General features: G+C 41.3%; 1 protein-coding gene across 1 annotated transcript in view; it reads right to left on the reverse strand.

The window, feature by feature from the left end:
* KLHL1 (kelch like family member 1) overlaps positions 1-24,862 on the reverse strand; it is a 425,450-nt gene that overhangs the window by 60,353 nt on the left and 340,235 nt on the right. The gene's annotated exons all lie outside the window — the stretch shown is intronic.

Here is a 24,862-nt window from a genome sequence, read left to right on the forward strand (position 1 = left end):
AAATAGTTCTTCAAAACTTGTGCTGACAAAAAAAACTGAAGCAAAATCTAGTACACAAACAAATCAATATTTCAGAGAAAATATGTTAAAAGGATCAGCTGTTCTGTCAGCAAAAGAGCAGAGGTTGAAATGAAATATTTCTCTTGTGACTTTGGCATAAAAATACAGCAATAATTTAACGAGTATCTTTTTGCTGCTATGTAAACACAGAGACACAGAACACTACTGAAAAGCATGATGTCTCCAGCAACATCCTGACCCCCAAAAAATCTAGAGGAAAGAGATGCCCATAAAATAAGCCCTTCTACCTTGACAGATGCTGCTCCTCCGTTCCTCTCCTTCTGCCCGTATTAATCTCTGGTGAAGTGAACTTGTTCAGGAGATTCATGGTGAACTGATTTAATTCAAAAGTAGAGATTTTAAGGATGGAATTTGCCAGATTAGCATGATTCTGTTGGTGCAGCTGGAGAGATTTTTTATTTATATGTAATTAGTGAATATGAGTGTGCATATGTTATAAATGTGCTCCTGAAGATGCAGGCTGTTAAGTGCTCATTACATACACCTTTTTCTTTTAGAATTGGCAAAGCCCCATAAACTCACATTGGTTTGTACTGCTTTGGGTTGACTTTTTTTTTTTTGATGGTGCTTTGTCATTTAATGTAGAAAAGGATGCATGTTTAATAAACACTTAGCAGTCCCCCTTTGTGCACTAACAAACTGAGCCCAGTGGAATGAGCAAAGTTCTCTTCATGAACTGCTCTGTTACTTTTTTAACACGACAGAAGTTTCATTAGTTGAAAAAGTAGCAATGACAAACTCTCTCAGAGGTTTCAGGATAGCAGCCATGTTAGTCTGTATTTGCAAAAAGAAAAGGAATATTTGTGGCACCTTAGGGACTAACAAATTTATTTGAGCATAAGCTTTTGTGAGTTGCATCCGATGAAGTGAGCTGTAGCTCACGAAAGCTCATGCTCAAATAAATTTCTTAGTCTCTAAGGTGCCACAAGTACTCCTTTTCTCTCAGAGGTTTATCATTACATCCTCTTTCATCTTTAGAGTTCTTTTATTTCTAAATAGCTGATGTGCATCAGACACTGAACATTAAATTCAAATTAACCCAACACAACTTTAGTTTTATTATTGGCCATTTGATCAGTCTCTTTGTAGTTACTAGGGTTAACTCTGTCCTTCTCAGTTCAATGATACTTGTCTCTGTAGCATTTGTTGCATCTCTTCTGTGACTTCCAGTCTCTAAAGACTATCTTAGCCTCTCCACTGCTCTTTATAGCTTCTTTTCTCTCGTTTATTGGGGTTTTGAAATGGGCTGCACTACCACCTCTTGGGCTTGGAGGAGATGTCAGCTATTTATTTGCAGGCATTACCCAAGCTCTGTTAGTAGGCCTAGCTAGGATGAAGTTGTTTACTAAGCCAGTTCTTTAATTCCACTGTTCAGATTCTACATCACTGGATCTCGTGGTACATTTAAAAGGTGGAGCTGCTTTGCTGTGTGACCAAAATATTTTTGCCCCTTTTTAACCTGAGTGGCTAGTCAGAATTTGGGGCCTAGGGATGTTCCATTTGGGAGTAGAGATTAATGATGGAGTCTGGTATTTTCGTTGATGCAATCTTGTTTATTTACAAGGAATGTACAAAGACCTGCTTCGGCAAATACTAGAGGAACCAAAGGCAACAAGAAGTAGTTTCTTAGCTTACAGCCCCAAACCTCTTTAGCCAGCCCAGACACAAAGTGCACTCTTTCTAACTTCCTCTCGGGCTACACAGTGCTTACAGGATTCTGTTTGGATTTCTTCAGCTGTGTCACTCACTCTCTGGTTCTGTGTTCACAGACACCCCACCCGCCCATCCAGAACAATTCTCAGCAAAAACCTATTTGCCCAGACAATCCAAATTTCCTGGCCAGGTTCACATGACCCTTTTAGTCTTTGACAGGGATTTACGATTAATTTAACCTGACAGTTGTGGTAACTGAATAGGGTTTCCAACATTCTAATCACACAAAACTGAACACCCTAGCCCTGCACCTTCCCCGAGGCCCCGCCCCGCCACTCAAAATATTCCCCCTCCCTACGTGGCTCGCTCTCCCTCACCCTCACTCACTTTCACTGGGCTGGGGCACGGGGTTGGGGTGCAGGAAGAGGTGAGGGCTCTAAATGGGAGTGTGGGCTCTGGGGTGGGGCCAGAAACGAGGGGTTCAGGGTGCGGGAGGGGGCTGTGGGCTGGGGCAGGGAGTTGGGGTGTAGGAGGGACTGAGGGCTCCAGCTGGGGGATGGGGCTGAGGGATTTGGAGTGTGGGAGGGGACTGCAGGTTGAGGCATGGGGTTGGCATGAGGGGGTGCAGGCTCTGGCTGGGCTGGGGGTGTGAGCTCTGGGGTGCATGAGGGGACTCTGGGTTGGGGGGGGCTCAGGGATGGGGGTTGGGATGTGGGGGGCTGAGGGCTCTGGGATGGGGCCGAGGATGAGGAGTTTTGGGGTGCAGGAGGGGGCTCCGGGTGTGGGGCGGGCTCAGGGCTGGGACAGAGGGTTGGGGCATGGGCTTACCTCGGGCAACTCCCAGTCAGTGGTGCAGCAGCGCTAAAGCAGGCTGCCTGCCTATCTTGGTTCTGTGCTGTGCCCTGGAAATGGCTAGCAGGTCTGGCTCCTAGGCGGGCGGGGGGGGGGAACGGGGGACGGGCAGAAGGCTCCATGGTGAACGCTGCTCTCACCCTCAGGCACCACCACCCTAGCTCCCATTGGCTGATTCCAAGCCAATGGGAGTGCAGAGCCGGTGGTTGGGCACCACACGGAGCCCCGTGCCCCCCCCACCACCACCACCTTGGAGCCGGACCTGCTGGCTGCTTCCAGGGCTCAGCACAGTGCCCCAGAACAAGTAGTGACTAGTCTGCCTTAGACGTACCTGCAGCACTGCTGACTGGACTTTCAATGGCCCGGTTGGCGGTGCTGACCGAAGTCGCCAGGGTCCCTTGTCGACCGGGTGTTCCGGTCAAAAACCGGACACCCGGTCACCCTGTAACTGAAGTGCGTGTTCACATTCATTAATCTCAGTGAAATTGTAATTTGAGCCAATGCAAGGTTTTACCCAGCTTATAACATTATTATTTTTACTTTCTCTTTAATTGATTCCTTTTTAAATATTTTTAAATATTTTAAATATTTTTCCCCTTCAGGTTTGCACCTACAGATGTTAGTGAACAGTTTTCTCTCCATAAACAGCTCAGCAAGTGATTGTGCACAGGTTAGTGTGGTGTTCAGTGACCACTCAGTGCTCAAGGTGCTTGCAAGAGATCTGCTTTATTCAGTGTCTAGTTACAACTGGCTGTGCATAACACTATCAAGAGCTTCACAGTGCCCTGCTCAGATTCTCTCACAAGCTCAGCCCTTAAGACCTGGTCCCCAATAACACAGTTAGAGGAGCTACCCTGTAGGTTAACAGAGAAGATATATGTCCTCTCTATACTGTTCTCCTTTTTTGATAGTCAGATCCTATAGTATCATAATCAGTGGAACTGAAGTCAGATGGACCATATTTCCTGGAGGGACTGTTTTGAATGAGACACCAGTGGAACAGCAAATGCAGGGAGTTAGGCTTAAAGCAACTCAGCCACATGGAGAGAGGAGTCCACAGAGTTTAATAAAGTTTCACCTGTTCAACTTAACCTGCATTCAGTGTCACTCTTTGATAATGGAACATTGAGGCAGGATCAGACCTGTGAATTCTCTGAAGTGCAGTGGAACACATCTTACCATGAAGGAAAATGCCAGTGGTGTAGCCCAGTTAGCAAGAAGCTCAAATGTTTTCAAATCAGGGGAATCATAGCACCTGTAGAGGCTAGTACAGCCTGAATAAGAAGCATGGTGGTGAAAAAAAGGCCATGAGGCAAATTACACATTTGCATAGACCCAAAGCCAGTGAACTGTCATTGAAAAGGTGTCACTATCCAAAGCCCACAACTGATAACATCTACCAGAGATTTCCAAAGCCAAAATCTTACAGTCTGTAATGTGATGAATGAGCTTTGGCACATAAGCCTGGAGAAAGAGTCCAGCATGCTGGCAACCTTGTCAGGACCATTTGGTCACTACAGATGGCTTCATAATCCAGTGGGCTTATGCCCAGCACCAGAAGTGTTCCAGAGAAGACTCATCAATGTGCATGAAAGACTGCCGGGATTGAAAATAATTGCAGTTGACATCCTCATTGTAGGTAAAAGAAGCAATGATCCAGAAGCTGAATGAAACCATGACAGAAAACAACAAGGTTTTCTACAGAAATGCAGGGACATGAACATAAAACCAAACTCAAACAGTGTGAATTGACATACATTGAACATGTACTCACAGCAGAGCGACTGAAAGAAGAACCCAGAAAAGTCAAGGCAGTTGGAGACATGCCAGCTCCATTGGATGTTGACAGGTGTATAGTGATTCATAGGAATGATATATTTTCTGTCCAAATTCTGTCCAAGTTCACAACTGGCTGTAGCAGCAGAATCCATACATCAGTTCACAAGGTAGGATATTGAATGGGATTGAGCAGGTCCCCAATACAAGTATTTGACATGCTGAAATAAATAATAATGGATGCCTCTGACCTGAAGCCCTACTAGTCAGGAAAGGCAATGATAGTCCAGTGTGAATCATCAGAAAAAGGACTGGGTAGAGCTCTTTTGCAGGAGCAGCTCATTGCTTATGCTAGTAGAACCTATCAGAGACTGAACAGGATATTCGTCCAAAGAGAAAAAGAGCTTCTGGATGTGGTACACCCATGACCACCCAGTGAGAATGCAATCAGACCACAAATACCCTAGATAAAATCATGGCAAAGCCCCATCTTAGTGCTACAAACAAATTACAGCACATGTTGATGTGCCTCCCATGCTACCAGGTATAGATCAGATATTGTCCAGGGTTTCCTGGTGTTTGCTGACACCCTGGGCAGGGGATATATACCCAGTCTCAGAAAGTAAGGGGAAGGAGATCAGATATTGAATCCATCCACCTACTGCACTATTTTCCAGTTTCAACAGTAAAGTTGATGGAAATTAAAGAGGCTACAGAAAATGACATCCAACTACAGACAATCAACAGTGACACTAGCAAGGTGGCCAAATGACAAATATCAGTAAGAACAGAACCATATTTTCAAATGAAAGATGAGCTGAGTGTGCAGGGTGGAATCATATTTCAAGGACAGAGAGCTGTTGTCCCTGCCTCATTATCTAAGGATGCTGTGACAGATTTTGCATGCAATATCTGCGGGGACCACATTGCATTAAGTTTACAAATGATTTATGTATCCCTGTGAGCCAGGGATTGTAATCAATCCCATGTGGGAAGGTTATCACACCTCCTCCAAGAACCAAAAGCAGTGGAAGGAGATTAAGGTGAATCACTCAGGTTGTAAACATCTCCAGAGAGGAACCACTCCCTGGAGAGGCTGACATATACTGTTTCAAACTGGATTTTCCAGAGACCAACTGATAAAGAAAGTGGTTTTGAAGTGGGTTTAAACTGACTCAGGCCTCCTTGTGGATTCAGCAAATGGACAGGACCTTCTCTCTGAGGGGGGCCCCAATCCTTGCAGAAGGGTTGGAGAGACCTTAGCCTACTAGGGCCCCATAAGACTGACTGGTAAGCTTTTAGCATTCCTATAGGAACTAGTGTTTTATTATGTTTTCTGTGTAGTGCTCTTACCTTAAGAATACATGTACTTCATTTATTTGTGTGGTAATTGGTAACTGCTGCCAGTACACTGTTCATAGCCCTCAGGAGAAAGACAGCAAAGCAAAGGTGCTGGCTTTAGGCAGCCTGGCTTACTGGGAATATTGCAATATAAGTCATGCAGCTGTGCCACCTTCAAACCCCTTGGTCACAAGTAAGTGGGACAAGGATCTCTACCAGAGATAGGTGATGGCTGGAGACCTGAGACCTGACTGGGGACTGCTGGAATAGACCCCATAGATGGGGATAGAGGTGTGGAGAGGATCCCCAGAGATGGGGATACAGGTACAGATACAGGTGAAGACAGGCACTCCTGTGAGGTGTTCACCATTAGAGAGACACTTGAAGGAGTGGACTAAAGTCACAAGAGGTGTAGCAGCACCCAGGTGATATGAGGGGACAACACAAGGGGGACAAGTGATCCAAAGGAACAGGAGACATTTACAAATCAAAAGAAACAGCACCCAGAGAGCGCCTACAGAGATCATCTAGAACAGAGAGATAGAGAACCATCCAGAACTCAGCCCAACAGGGAGGGAGGAAGCTCCACAGTGAGAGAGTTTGCTAGATTTGGAGAATGTGACAGGGAGACAGAGATAGGTCACTCCTAGTGTGGTTGCCTGATGTGGGGGTCAAAGTCTCTCAAAATCTATGTAACCTGACTAAGTCTGTGGTAAAGATGAGACTCCAGTTCAAAAAGAAGAGGAGTACTTGTGGCACTTTAGAGACTAACAAATTTATTAGAGCATAAGCTTTCATGGACTATAGCCCACTTCATCAGATACATAGAATGGAACATATAATAAGAAGATAGATATAGATATAGATAGATAGATGCACACACATACAGAGAACATGAAAAAGTGGAGTAAGAGGCTAATTAATTAAGATGCGCTATTATCAGCAGGAGAAAAAAACCTTTGTAGTGATAATCAAGATGGCCCATTTAGACAGTTGAGAAGAAGGTGTGAGGATACTTAACATGGGGAAATAGATTCAATATGTGTAATGACCCAGCCACTCCCAGTCTCTATTCAAACCCAAGTTAACGGTATCTAGTTTGCGTATTAATTGAAGCTCAGCAGTTTCTTGTTGGAGTCTGTTTTTGAAGCTTTTCTGTTGCAAAATTGCCACCTTTAAATCTGTTGCTGAGTGGCCAGAGAGGTTGAAGTGTTCTCCTACCTGTTTTTGAATGTTATGATTCCTGATGTCAGATTTGTGTCCATTTATTCTTTTGCGTAGAATAAATAGACACAAATGGACATAAATAGACACAAATTATATATATATATATGATTCCTGATGTCAGATTTGTGTCCATTTGTGTCTATTTATTCCATGCAAAAGAATAAATGGACACATATCTGACATCAGGAATCATAACATTCAAAAACAGGTAGGAGAACACTTCAACCTCTCTGGCCACTCAGTAACAGATTTAAAGATATATATAATCTTCTTACTATATGCTCCATTCTATGCATCTGATGAAGTGGGCTGTAGCCATGAAAGCTTATGCTCTAATAAATTTGTTAGTCTCTAAGGTGCCACAAGTACTCCTGTTCTTTTTGCGGATACAGACTAACACGGCTGCTACTCTGACTCCAGTTCAAGTATGTGCTAGCAACCTCTGGCTGAAGACACATAGGGTGGGGGTCTGGGCATCATTTTCTTTTAAAGTTTATATTTAAATGTTTGTCCAATAGGGAAGATGCATCATGATCAGTGAAACTGGAGTCAAAAGGACCAAAGTCCCTAGATGGACCTTTATTAATGGGACACCAAGGGAACTGGAAAGCTGTTCAGCCACATGGACAGCGCCATCCTCAGGGTTTAATAAAATGCCACTGGTTCCACTTAACCTGCATTCAACATCACTCTTTGTGAATGAAACAACAGTGAGAACCGCATGGGTGCAGGTGTGCATACACATGGTATTAATGCAGGAGCAACGCTTTTATTTGGATTTGCTTTTCTGCTTTCCAATGCTTTGTGCTTTGCCTGAGGATACTCTGGACTTACTGTCATGTGATCAAATTAAAGATAAAATAAAATCTAAGTTTATTTCCCTTCTGGGTAGATTGTGAACTCTCTGATTAAGCCTGATGCTTACATTTGAGTCTTGGATGGTCCCTAACTCATTTTCATTGCTTAACAAGTAAGGCCAAAGGTTTCAAAATAGAAGCCTAAAGTTAGGTTACCATTAGCCTCAAAATCACCCCCTCTCCCAGGTCCAATGAGCATTAGTACTGATCTTGTGGTGTTCACCAGTGGACAAGCAGTGTCTTTTAACTGAGCCCCTCATTTGCCAGAAATATGATTTTCCTAAATTACAACTTTTCTTATCTGCTGTGTCTGTGGAACTCGATGAAGGGAGCTGTAGCTCACGAAAGCTTATGCTCAAATAAATTTGTTAGTCTCTAAGGTGCCACAAGTACTCCTTTTCTTTTTGAGGATTCAGACTAACACGGCTGCTTCTCTGAAACCTGTCATTGACTTTGTGTTATTTCTGCTGAATATTTCACTAAAAATGTGTCTCAATGAACATAGTTCTTCATAAGGTTGCATAAAGTAAAGATTCTTTCCCATAAGATATATTAAGTAGAACAGTGCCCATATTCACCCCATAAATTGCATTTTTAATCTGCATAATTCCCATGTTCAATCAGTTCCTCATTATAGGCTCTCATTATCAAACTGTTTGAGATCTTTGGTTTGATCTTTACCTGTTTCAATGTGCTCTGGTGTGTTTTTGCTCCAGTGGACAGCTTTACTGGAATTTCTATATCTATCTTTTTTATTAGTTGAATAGTAGGAGTGGTTACATTATTAATTGTGAATTTTGGCATTAAGTCATAAAATAATAATTTAAAAATAAAGTTTTTTTTTCTTTTCACCAAACAGTTGTGTTTTAAAAATTCTTTCATTCATAATAGATTTTTTTTCCTGGTGGCCAAAAGTAACTTATTTATTATTATTATTTTGAATTTAATTCCCTGGCTGATTGAATTCATGATAAATTTACCTAAGGCTTAATGCTGGATTGATAGACAATGATATGCTGATGTTGAGTAGCAATATTTTGTTTTTCCACTTGTCTTAAATCTCTAGATTTAATCAATTAAATACTTGAAACCTCTATCTTGTATTTATTTAAATGATGACTTTGTTTTCTTTGACTTATACTCTACTTTGTATTTTTCATATGACAACTTGAATAGACAAAATATGTTTGGATATTTTCCAAAGTGTATAAATAAAAATATAAAAAAACCCCAATGATTTATGCTTTTATTATTAACCTCCAATCACACATATACATCACTCTAGAAAGATCTAAGTTACCTCAGCATTAATAAAAAGCTGCAACTGCTCATTCTGATTCTCTCCATAAAGAAATCTGTTGTAAATGATTAGTGGAGTTAATATGAGAAATAAAATCTGTAAGAAAAGTTGTGGGCTTTTTTAAATTTTTGCCTAATTACAATTTCTAAAATGCATTTCCATCTCCTGCTTACAACCTAAAAACTCTCTCGGAAGGGATAAAAGCATTTTGCCTTTTCCCCCTCAAGTGCCCTCCCCCTTTTAAAAAGACTGGTTTTAAATAGGACTATACTGAAATTTGGATTCACATCAATACTGGGCTGAATTTCAACCAAAATTGCGGTATTCAGCTTAAACTATTTTAAGCCTAATAGTAGGAAAAGATCTATGACCTCATTGCAATGCCTGTGCTATGCCTGATTTTGACATGTATACTCTTTACTTCATGGCCAGAGATGATAGTGCTCCAGGTTAGGAAGAAGTTTTGCCCCACTTCCAGAGGACCGGACACTTATTTTCCCTTTCTCCTCAGTACCAGTTCATTTCACATTACCTCATTCTATTCTGTCCACTTTTATATTCAAATCCATCACTATGATATATGACCCCTGCTGCTTCTCACTGTCTTTCCTTTCCTACTTATCTTCCCAGAAACAGAACTCTTTGCTGCTTATGAATGAAATCAGGAACTCTAGCAAAATGCAGGTTTGAGGTCTATCCTATAGCCTGCAGGCACTTCTCATCTCAGCCACAATTCAAGAAACCATCCCTGTTCAGTAAAATACATAAGCGTGTGCTTGAATCCCATCTACTTTAATGTGACTCAAGCACATGCTTAAAGTTAATCACATATGTGCTTAAGTGCTTTCATGAAGTGGGGACCTCACACTGTATTCCATAATTTAAAACTGTTTTTTCTCACTATCAGCAACTTTCCTTAAAGGCAGATATAAATCTTGTAGCAGACTTATTAATATTATCTTGACCCTATATGTCAACAGTATAAGCAAATAAGTGTTTGAAGTGCAGTCTTCAGTCTTTCCAGTGTGTATCAGCCTACTGTCTATTTTAGAAACAGAAACAACTATCATTTAAAAAGAGAAAAGGTTTATTTTCAGAATAGAATTGTCAAAATATCTTTATAGAAAATGGAAATAATTATGATTAGAGGTAGAGCAACATTTTCATAAACTTATTTAATCAAGAGCACATTCTCCATCTTAAGTGTGTTTGCTCCAAAATCTTATGATTACAATAGCAAAGATTTTTTAAAAATACTGTAGTGTTTTGAGTTGGGAGAAACGTAATTGAAGCTGGTGGGTGTAATCACTGGCGTTCATTTAAGATAGCTAAAAGAAACAGTTAAGCAACTTTCTAGCAGCTCCCATCTAAAACAAAAACATATTAGAGTTTGCCCAGGAAGCATAACTATGTGGGTGGAAGTCTTCACTGGGTATTGTTTTGGGAAGCGAGAGAGAGAGAAGCACACAGAAACAGACTCAGAAAGAAGCCCCAGACTCAGCAGACGAACATCGTGTGAGGCCATGGGACAAGCCTAGAGAGTTTTTGGGTCAGGTGCTGTCTGACGGAGGCTGGGAGCTGAGAGCAAGAAAAAAATTGTCTCCTGTTTTATTCCTCCTGTGTTCAGGGGAACAGAACTTTGTGCATTCATCAGAAACAAAAAAAAAATGACATCAGAGAAATACCTGGCTCCATCACCAACTGGTGCAACCTACAAGACCTCAAATTTCTAGGTAGCCACTTGGGTCCAAAAGGGGTTACAAAAGAAAAGATGATAGGTAACATTTTCAATGAGCCTAAAAGACTTAGGAGCCAACTTCACATTTTCAAAAGGGATTTAGGCAGTTAGGACCCTAGTGCAAGATTTTTAAAGGTATTTAGGCGCCTAATGAGGGGCAGGTAGATATGTGATGGGATTTTCAAAAGCACCTCAGCACCTAACTCCCATTGATTTCAATGGAAGGTAGCCACATAAGTGCTTTTGCAAATCCCACTAGGTTCCCATGGGCTTCTTTAGGAGCGTGGATACTTTTGAAAATATGGCTCTGAAATCCCACTAAATTTCAATTAGACTTAGACTCCTAAGTACCTAAGTCATTTTTTGAAGTTGAAGATTTGGTGATTTTGGGAAAAAAAAAAAAAAGTACCCCATCTAATTAGTATGTTCAGCTTCATGAGGATGTCTAACTGTGGGGATTTGTTCTTTTATTAAAAAGTGGTAATAGTACTAACATTCTGCAGCACTAATAATCAAATACATGTGGCTGTATCATGCACTGCTCTATTAGCTCTTTAACTTCTCATTTAGCTTTGGCTGTATCTCTGGCACTGGCAGACCAGTGCCAGCTCATGCCAAAGCCTTTAGGCCTCAACTGAACATTGACCAATGCATAGCTGGAGTTCAGTCTGGCTCACCCCTGTTTTAGTATTGGTAAAATAGGTATTAGATTTATAAAAATGTGATTAGTGTTTAAACTATATGAAATGCTTATAAATTGCTGCATGCATTAATCTCACTTATAATATCTGTATCTCATGATATACAGTAATATTTAAGGGTTTGCTCTGAAACTGTAAACTCCCACTGTTAGGAGAGAAGCATTAACAAGTGTGAAATATTAGTTTACCACTGGAAGTGTTATCTCCTGGCCAACAAAAGAAGGCCCAGAGACACCAGGCAAACCATTGTGGAACATGAGAGGACAAAAGACTTTGTTGATTGCTCCCCCCACACCCATGTAGAGGTGACATGCACAAGGACTCATTTTATCATCTTGAACTCTGGGGGAAGGGAACAAAAATCCCTGACAAGCAGAAACTGATCTCTATGCTGCTGGGACTTTTGGAGGGCTAGACGTCTAAGCATAAGCAATGGATGACCAGCTACATAGGCTGGGCCTCTAGAGCAGTGGTTCTCAAACTAGGGCCGCCACTTGTTCAGGGAAAGCCCCTGGCAGGCTGGGCCAGTCTATTTACCTGCCGCGTCTGCAGGTTTGGCCGATCGCGGCTCCCACTGGCCGCTGTTCACCACTCCAGGCCAATGGGGGTTGCAGGAAGGGCGGCCAGCAGATCCCTCGGCCCGCGCCGCTTCCCGCAGCCCCCATTGGCCTGGAGTGGCAAACCGCGGCCAGCAGGAGCCGCGATTGTCAAATCTGTGGACACAGCCAGTAAACAAACCAGCCCGGCCCGCCAGGGGCTTTCCCTGAACAAGCGGCGGCCCAAGTTTGAGAACCACTGCTCTAGAGGACATATAGAGCTTGCACATTACAGCAGCCTCTATTGCCTTTTGAACCTAAGACTGTAACTCATTTGTGTGTGTTCATCTACAAATAACTCTCTTATTTCTCTTTCTTAGTTAATAAATCTTTAATTAATTTATTATAGGATTGGCTACAAGCGATGTCTTTGGTGTAAGATCTAAAGTACAATTGTTCCGGGGTAAGTGACTGGTCCTTTGGGACTAGGAGTAACCTGCATTTTGTTGTGATTTTTGGTGTACGGTCCAAGGCGCCATCTATCACAAAGTCAAGCTTACCTGGGTGGCAACACAGACTGGAGTACCCAAGGGGACTGTCTGTGACACCATGTTGAGGCTGTTACAGTGTCTGCGGAGTTTACATTTGATAATTGGTTGATGAAATCTAAGTGTAGAACTCACAAACAATTTGGGATGTGTGCCCTGCTTCTTAACAGTCCACCCTGAGGTTGGCCCTCACATTCCTGAGACACTCCAGAGAGCTTGATGGTATATATTACCAGTTATTCAGAATTTTGCTGAATACTACTAGATAATTTGGTATGAGTGAAATTCATCACTGTGCATAGGACCAGCACCAGGCCGAAGTGTGACTTAAGATCTCAAAATGAGTCTTAAACGGAAAATAAGGGGTGCATAGGACTTCTGTGGGCCTTTTGCATATGGGGTGATTTTTACCCTTACTCCCTAATGTATAACAAAATTGGCCTCAATCCTGTAAACAGTTATGCATATGCATAACTTTAGCATATATGTAACCCCAATGGAACTTCTCATATGCTTAAAGTAAAGCATATGTATCAGTTTTTGCAGGATTGGAGCCTTAATGTGTAAGCACAGGCTTGGTCTACATTACATACTTACTTCAGCATAACTGCATCATTCAGGGGTATGAAAAATCCACACCCTGGAGCGACATAGTCCCCAGGTTGACAGCGCTATGTTGATGGGAGAGCTTCTCCTGCCAACATGGCTACTGCTTCTTGTGGAGATGGAATTACGAAGCCTACAGCAGCTAGCAAGAGATGTTAAGAGTAACAAGAAGGGTTTCTTCAGGTATGAAGAAACTCAAGGAAAGTGTGGGCCCCTTACTGAATGAGGAAGGCAACCTAGTGACAGATGATGTGGAAAAAGCTAATGTACTTAATGCTTTTTTTGCCTCTGTCTTCACGAACAAGGTCAGCTCCCAGACTGCTGCACTGGGCAGCACAGCATGGGGAGGAGGTTACCAGCCCTCTGTGAAGAAAGAAGTGGTTCGGGACTATTTAGAAAAGCTGGACGAGCACAAGTCCATGGGGCCGGATGCGCTGCATCCAAGAGTGCTAAAGGAGTTGGCGGATGTGATTGCAGAGCCATTGGCCATTATCTTTGAAAACTCATGGTGATCGTGGGAGGTCCCGGACGACTGGAAAAAGGCTAATGTAGTGCCCATCTTTAAAAAAGGGAAGAAGGAGGATCCTGGGAACTACAGGCCAGTCAGCCTCACCTCAGTCCCTGGAAAAATCATGGAGCAGGTCCTCAAGGAATCAATTCTGAAGCACTTAGAGGAGAGGAAAGTGATCAGCAACAGTCAGCATGGATTCATGAAGTGCAAGTCATGCCTGACTAATCTAATTGCCTTCTCTGATGAGATAACTGGCTCTGTGGACGAGGGGAAAGCAGTGGACATGTTGTTCCTTGACTTTAGCAAAGCTTTTGACACGGTCTCCCACAGTATTCTTGCCAGTAAGTTAAAGAAGTATGGGTTGGATGAATGGACAATAAGGTGGATAGAAAGCTGGCTAGATCGTCGGGCTCAATGGGTAGTGATCAATGGCTTGATGTCTAGTTGGCAGCCGGTATTAAGTGGAGTGCCCCATGGGTTGGTCCTCGGGCCGGTTTTGTTCAATATCTTCATTGATGATCTGGAGGATGGTGTGGATTGCACCCTCAGCAAGTTTGCAGATGACACTACACTGGAAGGAGAGGTAGATATGCTGGAGGGTAGGGATAGGATACAGAGGGCCCTAGACAAATTAGAGGATTGGGCCAAAAGAAATCTGATGAGGTTCAACAAGGACAAGTGCAGAGTCCTGCACTTAGGACGGAAGAATCCCATGCACTGCTACAGACTAGGGACCAGATGGCTAGGCAGCAGTTCTGCAGAAAAGGGCCTACGGGTTACAGTGGACGAGAAGCTGGATATGAGTGAACAGTGTGCCGTTGTTGCCAAGAAGGCCAATGGCATTTTGGGTTGTATAAGTAGGGGCATTGCCAGCAGATCGAGGGACGTGATCATTCCCCTCTAGTCGACATTGGTGAGGCCTCATCTGGAGTACTGTGTCCAGTTTTGGGCCCCACACTACAAGAAGGATGTGGAAAAATTGGAAAGAGTCCAGCGGAGGGCAACAAAAATGATTAGGGGACTGGAACACATGACTTATGAGGAGAGGCTGAGGGAACTTTTAGTACCGTTATACAAGGCACTGGTGAGACCTCACCTGGAATACTGTGTGCAGTTCTGGTCTGGAGAATTCTCTGCTCCTTGAAGTCTTTAAACCATGATTTGAGGACTTCGATAGCACAGACATAGGTGAGAGGTTTTTTTCAGGAGTGGTGGGTGAAGTTCTGTGGCCTGTGTTGTGCGGGAGGTCAGACTGGATGATCGTAATGGTCCCTTCTGACCTGGATATCTATGAATCTATGAACTGGGATTGTTTCGTCTGCGGAAGAGAAGAATGAGGGGGGATTTGATAGCAGCTTTCAACTACCTGAAAGGGGGTTCCAAAGAGGATGGATCTAGACTGTTCTCAGTGGTAGCAGATGACAGAACGAGGAGCAATGGTCTCAAGTTGCAATGGGGGAGGTTTAGGTTGGATATTAGAAAAATATTTTTCACTAGGAGGGTGGTGAAACACTGGAATGCGTTGCCTAGGGAGGTGGTGGAATCTCCATCCTTAGAAGTTTTTAAGGTCAGGCTTGACAAAGCCCTGGCTGGGATGATTTAGTTGGGGATTGGTCCTGCTTTGAGCAGGGGGTTGGACGAGATGACCTCCTGAGGTCCCTTTCATCCCTGATATTCTATGATTCTATGAGAGTTCTCTCCCATTGGTTTAGAGCATCTTCATTAAAGTGGTGCAGCTGTGCCAACGTCAATTTGTAGTATCAGTCTGCCTTTAGTTTCATTTAGAACTTTACTGGGTGAAATGTTTGTTGGTGATCGTGGTGGTGAGTTAAGGCTCACTCCTCTCTTTTTAATTCACAGTGTGTCTTGGCCTAAATACCTTTGTATTAGGTAACTCACTTCAAAAATACATTGCATTAAAATATACTTATTACAGAATATTCAAAATATTCTGGGAGAAGTACTTTTTACACAGACATGAACATAAAAAGAGGGAACATTTATAAATAAATAATTATACTTCCTTTGTAATTTTTTACATATCACTTGCTATTATTGATAATGTTTATGTCTTAATATAAGCTGCCTGACTCAAAGTCCAACTTATCTTGCTGTTTGGTGGTACAATTAAATCATAATCCAAAAGTTACTAGTTCTTTAGAAAAAATTCTGAAATCAAAAATTAAACACAGCAGAATATGCATGTGTGATGGATTATAGTAGGACACAAATGCAATGTGCAGTTTTCCTTTATTCAGGGAAAAGTTACCAAGGGCGGTTGGATGTGGGTGAGTGCTGGGAAGCGAAGGAGCCTTTATTAAATATCTGGGCCCTGAGGGTTTTCAAAATAAATGAAAGAAACTTCTGAATTCCTGGGAGAGTGATAAAATTGCAGACATGTAAAACTTGCCTAATAATTCACTTTATTCAGAAATACTGTGACTGCATTTTGAGTAACACAGAGTCTCCATAACTCTATCTGTACCTTTATCTCAGAGTTAGCCTAATGGAACTGTTTATAAATTAATATACCTTATGTGATCCCACAATGAGCCAAGTCAGAGAACTATTCCAAAGGATCTGCGGGGAGAGGAGGGTGGGGAGAAATAAAGATAAATCCTCCTCCTCCTCTTCCCTCCTTTTACCACTGTCCATTGTTGTACTGACTAGTTCTATAAATTAGTTGCATTTTTCAGAAAAGCCAGTTTATACTATGTGGTTATCTGAAAGCAAAGATGGGAAGCTTTAAACTGTGCAATTTCAATGGATCATGCCAAGCATTTAGCAAACTTCCCTCCATTAGGGGGTTGGATCTGCACCATGGCTTCTTCAGCCCCTGCTTATTACTCTGGTGAAAAGGCCAGTAACACAGGCCTTTCAGCCAAAAAAAAAAAAAAATCCTAAGGCACATAAACCCCAGGGAAAACTCTGCCTTCCACTGCATCTGTGTGATAGATGAGGAAGAAACAGCACAGCAGCACGGCACATTACAACCTATTGCTCAAAGGAGTGCTATTATGGAAGACCAGCTGCTCTGCTTGCTCATCCACCGTAGTCCCAGGGAGCTAATTGGAGCATGGTTAGACTCTTGGTCCCCCTGAATTTAAGCTGTGGTGGTGGCAACTTGAGCCCATAGAAGTTGCAAGATGATCCTTCTCAGAGCAAGTGTTACATATGCCTCACTGTGCTTTCTCCCTTGGCCACTGTGAACCATTCTGTTCTGCAAGATAGCAAGGGTCCCTACAGTGAAAATGACACCTTATCCCTCCAACCCTTGTGTGACTTAGCAGGGCATTACTGTAGATAAAATAGTGATTTCACCCACCCCTGAAATTTACTCTTCTAGGGTGAAGCATGTCAAATATTCAACAGTAAGTTAACTATTTAACTTCAACAATACACAACAGTTTACTAGGATTGGAGATGAACCATAATTTCACATATAGAAATTAAAGAGAAAAAGTTTAGGTAGCCAGAAATGGCTTTTGGCCAAAACACCAGCAATGTCACCTCTGTTCTTGTTGACAGTGCCCAAGATGGTCATTAGAGATGTCAGGATGCTGGCTTTATGTTTCATCTGATTGACAACACTTCTAGAAGCACAGTGCCTCCAACTCCTGACTCAAAGGGGTAGATACCATCCTTGTCATGATTTCCTATAGCTTGTGGGTTTTCATTGGACATTTCCTATCAAAGTATAGACCATGACAAACCCTGTGTTACATATGGGGTATGACATTCTCCTGATGCTGTGAAATCCCTCCATACTCCCAAATGTTTCAGTTCCCAAGGATATGTTTTCCTCCCAGGCCTCTGAACAATTTCCATCTTTATTACTTGTATATTTGATCCTTACCTCTTCGTGAAGTGAGTGACCTATGGTTGCTAGTGATGATGTTACCTAATATTGAATTAAAAAACAGTGAACAAACAAAAGCAGATTTATTCTAAACTCCTGAGGAGTTTATGAACATATAATAGACTGCAATAAGGGCTCTCTTCAAATTAGACGGCAGCAGTGTAATCATACTTAAGCAATAAACATGACAGGTGATTACTAGAATGGCTACAAGAATAAACTATGGGGCCCGATCCAGTGCACTAAACCAAATCAGGTCTACTCGCTATGTTAAACAAACCCTGCAGTGTCTTCCACTGTGAAAACAGTTCTTAAAAATGAATAAAAAAGTAAAAATGTATGTAAAAGAAAAAGACTGCTGAAAATGAAAATCACTGTCATTTTATCTTAAATATGTTTCCTTCAGTTTCAGAAACCTGGGATGATACTGTAGTTTAGTGGTCTCATCCTCCCTCAAAGTGGGCACTGGACACATCACAAACAACCAGTATGACACCATAGCCAGGGTCTCATTAGTGGCCTTGTCTACACTGGGAAAATTAGATGTTGAGAAAGACCAGCTAACGTTGTTAAATACTGTTGCCTTTGTCTACAACTAGATGCCAAGTGCTGTTTAATTAACAAGTGTTTGCTACCTCATTTGATAAACACACTTTGTTTTTCAAATATGGATAAGGCATGTATGTGCATGTATGTGTTAGGACAACCTGAACTACCTTAGTGTTTTTTTCTTCTTTTTAAGCTTCTGCTTAAAATTAATTGCAAGCGGCAACATGGGAGGTGGGAAGCCATCCTTTACCAATGTCAGTCAAGCTCCAAACTTGCTCTCCATGAGTTCCTACAGACCAGCAGGCAGGCAAGCAAGCCGTGGAGCAACCAGAGCATCTCTTTTCCCTTCCCTGAAAGGCAACAGGTGGTAGTAGAGATGTTGCTGAGTAGCTGTAGCAGAAAAAGGAATGGAGCTGCTCAAAGTACTCTCAGCGCACAGTAGAGACACTATTTGAGATTAGATGGAGTGGTGAGAGGCATTTGGCATTTGCAGTGCCCCTGTCAACTTCCCTATAGTGACAGAGCTGATTCAGACACTTCAATTTAAAGTCACAAGGAGTGGCTCAGGGAAAACACTTTAAACTTGTAATAAAATGCTATTTTTTTTCTTAGCTGTCTCCCTCGAGGATCACAATTTAGAACTGTCAGAGTGGCCCCAAGCCACAGATTGGACACACATTTTCGAATACATTTCATGATAGAATATTTTACCTTTGAGACTAGGATATCATGTTTCCAACTCTCACAATTTTATCATGAATCTTGCTACATTTTGTGTATCTCTTAAACACTCAGTTCCTGGACTTATGTGAATGCATGATAATCCCAGCTTTCATTTCATTTTGAATAGCCCTAATGGCTATAAAGACAGCTTATAAACATGACCCAAGAGTATCCTAATGGCTAAAAATAAAAAGGTGCATAAAAGAACCCAACGTTGTTGGGGTTTGTTTTAGAATCTCATGATTTGTAAGGTGATCTCAAGATGTTTTGGAACTTGACCCACGATTTTTGAACCTTTGGGGTTGGCAACACTGGGATACTTTTAAAATTAATTAAAGCAAAATTAATCCAAAATACTATTCTACTGGGCTACAAGATATATTGGGATAGATTGTACCTTTAAGCACTAACCTGAACAAAATGCAGTGCAGAAACAGCACCATCTAAGCTTTGTGCCTCAGACATGCACCTTTGAGGCACAAGCCTTCAGGGGCTTCTTTCTTGTGCTTGGAGGTTAAGAGGGCGGGGGAGGAGAAGGGAGGAAGACAGGAGGGAATAATCTGCTACATCCCTATTATAGGGCACAACACTTTTTTCGAAAACAGATGGACAGATATCAAAACATTCTTGTTCAGAAACACCTAAGTAGACTGAAAGATTTTAAGAGCTACTCTATACGTGGTTTCTACCTTCTTATTCAGTTTGGTTTCTCTAATTCATCAATACCTGCATTATAGATTTTTAAATATGTAAATATTTTTTCTGAGAATTGTCAAATAGCAAGAGTAAAAGTAAAGCCAAAAGGAATGAATTCTATAAGAGAATCAATGTTTTGTCATTTCACACAGATGAAAACATAAGTTTAAAATTACATCATTTTCCTCATGCTCACGATGTTTTCTTGTTGACTCAGCATAAGGAGCAAGTGTCATACACATGTCTAACAGTGAATACTGCTGAGCTCATTAAACAATTGCTGATAAGGAAATAAGTGATTAGACTATGTTCTCATGGCATGCAGATTTAATCCAGTGCAAACATTGACAGACTTCCTATCATATGGTTATGGACTGTGATTACAATAATAAAAAAGGATCAAGAATATTGTTAACAGCCATTAAGAACTTGATATAATATGTAATAAGCATTCTCTTGAAGAAAATGAAAGGATCATTACAATTATCTGCTGCCAATTAACTGAAATAGACATAAAATATAGAAATTTATGGCAAAGGAATGTGTGTTATGCTAGAATTGCCACAAAATATTGAAATGGCAAGGGAAAAAATTGCTTTCCGGGGGCTGATTCATTTGAGTCCACAGGAAAATATTTAAATTAACAAAATTTTCCCTGCTTGGAATCAGCTGAAGATTTTTGCAAAATAAACCTGATGAAGAAGCTACTTAAACTTGTTTCATAATACTCATTTTCCTTTTGCTGTTAGGGAAAAGAGATGTTCTCATCTCTAGAGAGGGTATCAACACTAATTTTATCAAGTGAAATTAAAATGCCCTGCCTATCTAACATTTCAAAAGTATTCTCCAGCTAAACCATATCCATAGCAACGCCCAGCAATGAGACTACTCTTTACCAAGCCTAATCACAATATTATATATACACAAACATTACAGTCTCAGTCTTACATTTCTAACACCCCCAAAACTGCCAGAGAGTTCGGTTATTAATTGGCTGGATCCTCAGCTGGTGTAAATCAATTGAGGTTAATGAAGCTAGGCTGGCTCACGCCAGCTGAGCCTCTGGCTCTAAGCGTTTGAATAAAAACAGCTAAGTTCATTAATTATGTAGAAACACAGAGAATGCCCAACAGGATCAGACCAGCATCCAAATCCATAAATGGGATCTATACTCAGTGTTGCAATATCTATCATTTAGGCATCCTGCCACCTAGGAGAATCTACCGAGTCAGGTGCCCAATCTCCCTATACAATGCATAAGGAGAGTTAGGAACCTAGTAGTAAATGCTGAGGGGAGGATTTAGGGCCTGGATCCACAAAGAGACTTAGGCGGTGTGGTGGTGCCCATCTTATAACTTTTAGCTCAGTGATTAGAATACTCATTGGGGATGTGGGGAAAAAAATCCCCCCTTCGGCCTGAGAGGGAGAAAGAATTTGAATAGGGGTCTCTCATGAGAGTACGCTAACCACTGCACTATGAACTATTCTGATGGGTGACTCCTTCAGTCTCTCCTGTTGAAGCTGTTCCACTGTACACTGGCACAGAAAGAGTGAGAATGACACTATATTCCAGTGATTAGGCACCGACCAGGAAGTGGAAGATCTAGGGTCAAGTCCCCCTACTCAGGCAAAACGACTGTAGATAGTCAATGTTCTCTAGATCATTTCTATAGACATGTCTATAACTTAATACAGGGACAAGATGGGCAAGGTACTCTTTTATTAGACCAACTCGTGTTTGTGAGAGAGTAGCTTTTAAGCTTACACATACCTCTTCTTCAAGTCTGGGAACCCGAAAAAAGCTCCGTGTAAGCTTGAAAGCTTGTCTCCCTCACCAACAGAAGTCGGTCCAATAAAAGATGTTACCTCACACACCTTGTCTCTGTGATATCTGTGAGGCATGGAGATGGAGGGGGGAGGCACTGATCAGTGGGGTCGCTGGCAAGCAGAAGGCACCGCAGAGGCAGGAGCTGATGGGGGGCTGTCGGTGGGTGCTCTGCACCCACCATTTTTCCTCCATGGGTACTCCAGCCCCGGAGTACCCATGAAGTCGGCACGTATGGCATCATTAGATATTCTGTACAGCGGTTCGTTAAAACACAGAGCCTACATTTCAGCTATATTCTTATATTTATACATTATGGGGCAAATCGTCACTGCTATGTACTATGGATTAGGCAGTCAATTTCTAATATTCATAGGACCAATTTCTGTTCTGTTACACAGGTGTAAATATGGAGTAACTCCATTGAAGTAAATGGACTCACTTGAGACCTACACTCTTCAGAGAGTAGAATTTTTCCCTTAGTGAGAGTTGTCCATCATATCTGTGGCACAAGGCATTTAATACACCTCTAACCTGCACTATTTTCTGGTCCAATGTAACACAGTAATGTTCTCATGTACTAACAGCTTGTCTTCAGTCCAGGTCAACTACTGATTATTTCAGAAAATTAGGTAACATTACATTTTGAAATTGATATAATCTGCTCTCAGATAATATGCACAGGTAGTCAGTCTATGCTCAGCCTATACTATCAGATTATGCACATGTATTCTAACGAAAAAGCAGCAGGAAATCATTGCAAAGTCATTTAAAAAAGAAGATGCTAAAGGAAAAAAAAAGCTGTATGCAGAAAACAAAGTTCAAAAGTAACGCAAAAAGAAAAACAATAGTACAGCTTGTAACTCAGGGGGATGGACAAGATGACCGAACAGGTCTTTTCCATTTCTAGATTCCATGATTCTATAACGATTCTATCGAAATAGACAAGATTACCAGAACACAGTACAGATAGGTCAGCTTTTTCATACCTTATAAATGTTATATTCTGATGGTGAATGTCCTCTGGACTCTAAATTGCTTTAAGAGAAAAAAATCCTTCGCTTAATAGCAGAGAATTAAAATCAAAGGATATTTTTGAAGCCTACTTTAAAATGTTGCAGCCGTTTGTGATCCCTTTTGTCTCTCAAGAAGAAGAGTTAACTTACACTATTTCAAAAGTTGTGTGTAATCCTGTTTATATCATCAATGCCACTGAAGTACAAATAACAAATTAATTGGTATGAAATCAGGATGCCTCGCTTTCCATTAGGAAAAAAAATATCAAAGTTTGCCGATGGAAAACAGTAAACTTGGAAGGAAAATACATTTTATTTTACAGAGGATTATACATTTATGTATATAATTATTTCAAAGGATTACTAATGAATTAAATTAAAACCCAAACTATTATTATTTTTTAAACTATCCAATAGTTTTGTCTCAGTTTCACTCCAGGCAGGGAAACATGCCACCCATCTCCTGCCAACAACTAATACTGACAAAAAATAAAAAAAATATAATAAAACAGTGTTGAGGTAGACTGGGGATGGGGTTGCTCAAATAAATGGTAAGTTTATTCAGAATCTTCCACCTACAACTCAGTAGTCCAGATCCAGCTCAGTCATTACCATCTGACAACTCTAAGGTAGCCTTCATCCAGCTCCCAGTGGAGAAGTGTATGTAACACAAAACCATCAGCATGGTTGGCACACTTATTGACAGTGTCAGGAGAAAGGTAAGGGATTCAATAGACAAGAAAACAATTATCCATTGACATCTATGGTCATTTCAGGGCAAAGATAACTTGCGCTAATGATGCCTATGTTTTACCATACAGAAGAACCCCAGAGTTACAAACACCAGAGTTACGAACTGATCAGTCAACCACACACCTCATTTGGAACCAGAAGTACACAATCAGGCAGCAGCAGAGACCCCCCCCCCAAATCAACCCCCCCCCAGCAAATACAGTAAAATGTGTGTTAAATGTAAACTACTAAAGAATAAAGGGAAAGCAGCATTTTTCTTTGGCATAGTAAAGTTTCAAAGTTGTATTAAGTCAATGTTCAGTTGTAAAATTTTGAAAGAACAACCGTAACGTTTTATTCAGCGTTATGAACATTTCAGAGTTGTGAAGAGCCTCCATTCCCAAGGTGTTCATCACTCTGAGGTTCTACTGTACCTACTCTGTGGATAAAGAGAGAACTTCAGTCTTCAAGGTAGCCAATCTAGCAAACTTCACAAGTATCACATTTAGTTTAAGTATAATGGGTGGCTTTCATTCATCAGTTTAAGTAAAGAGTAACTCCAAAAATATTCCGTGAGTTACCCTGATATAAGACAGGTGTGAAAGGAGAAAGAGCCCTGTATCTATATGCTACTGAACATAATGGGCCTAATTTTGACCTTTCATTGGTTGTACAATGGTGTAACACTATTGACTTCCACTGACATGAGAATATATAATATATAATGTAATATACCATATTCTCACATCAGTGGATATCAAAGGAGTTTCATTGATGGAGGTCAAAATCAGGCCCAGGGGATGTACTGGTCGCCGCTTCCAACAGCTCCCGTTGGCATGGAACAGTGAACACGATCGGCCGAACCTGCAGACGCGGCAGGTAAACAAACCAGCCCGGCCCAGCAGGGGCTTTCCCTGCACAAGTGGCGGAACAAATTTGGGAACCACTGAGCTAGAGAATATGCTCTCTCTCTCTCTCTCTCACACACACATACACACAAACACACACACTTTGATAATCTAGATGTTTAAAGGGATATCTGAAGTCTTCAGATAACTGGAGTTTCAGAAAAGGAAAATTTGGCTTGTATACAAATTTTGAATACTGGGGACAAATTTTTTTTGGTAGTGAGGATTTAGGTAATCAGGGCTTACCTTTCTATATAATTGTTGATGGATTGTGAAGGGTTTGCATGAAGCAGTAATGTGACTGTAAGCACTCTGGAGTGCAAAGGTGTGTGCATGCACTAATCACCCCGGTAACACTTATCTGAGGCAGTCTTGCAGTGCACACATGCTACAGATGCTATTATTGCTGATGAATGCCACTCTTGCCAGTGCTTTTAAAATTATAAGCCTTTCGCCACTGCCACTAAGCTGATGTACCTCCCGTCCGTATCCTCTAGCATAGCTGAGGCTCTCCTAATACATGAGAAAGGGTAGCGTATTTTGACTGTTTGATCAAAAATAAAAAATAATTCAGGATGCCAGTGACAAAAAAGAAAATCAAGACTGCGCTTCTGGGTCAATCTTTGCAAGTTTCAGTTTCCTTTTCTTCTCCTCCCTCCACCCAACACTGTATTTGGTTGTCGCTTTTTTAATTTTAGAATTCTATATCCAATTTTTATTTTTCATATACAAGCATACCACGGAGTGACTGAATATTGTTTTTGTATCTGCATATGAAACATTTTGGCAAATCACATTTCTTTTGAATTGCTGCAATTCAGGAATCA

Source organism: Natator depressus, chromosome 1, assembly GCF_965152275.1.
Source record: "Natator depressus isolate rNatDep1 chromosome 1, rNatDep2.hap1, whole genome shotgun sequence".
In the NCBI taxonomy this organism is placed as follows: domain Eukaryota; kingdom Metazoa; phylum Chordata; order Testudines; family Cheloniidae; genus Natator; species Natator depressus.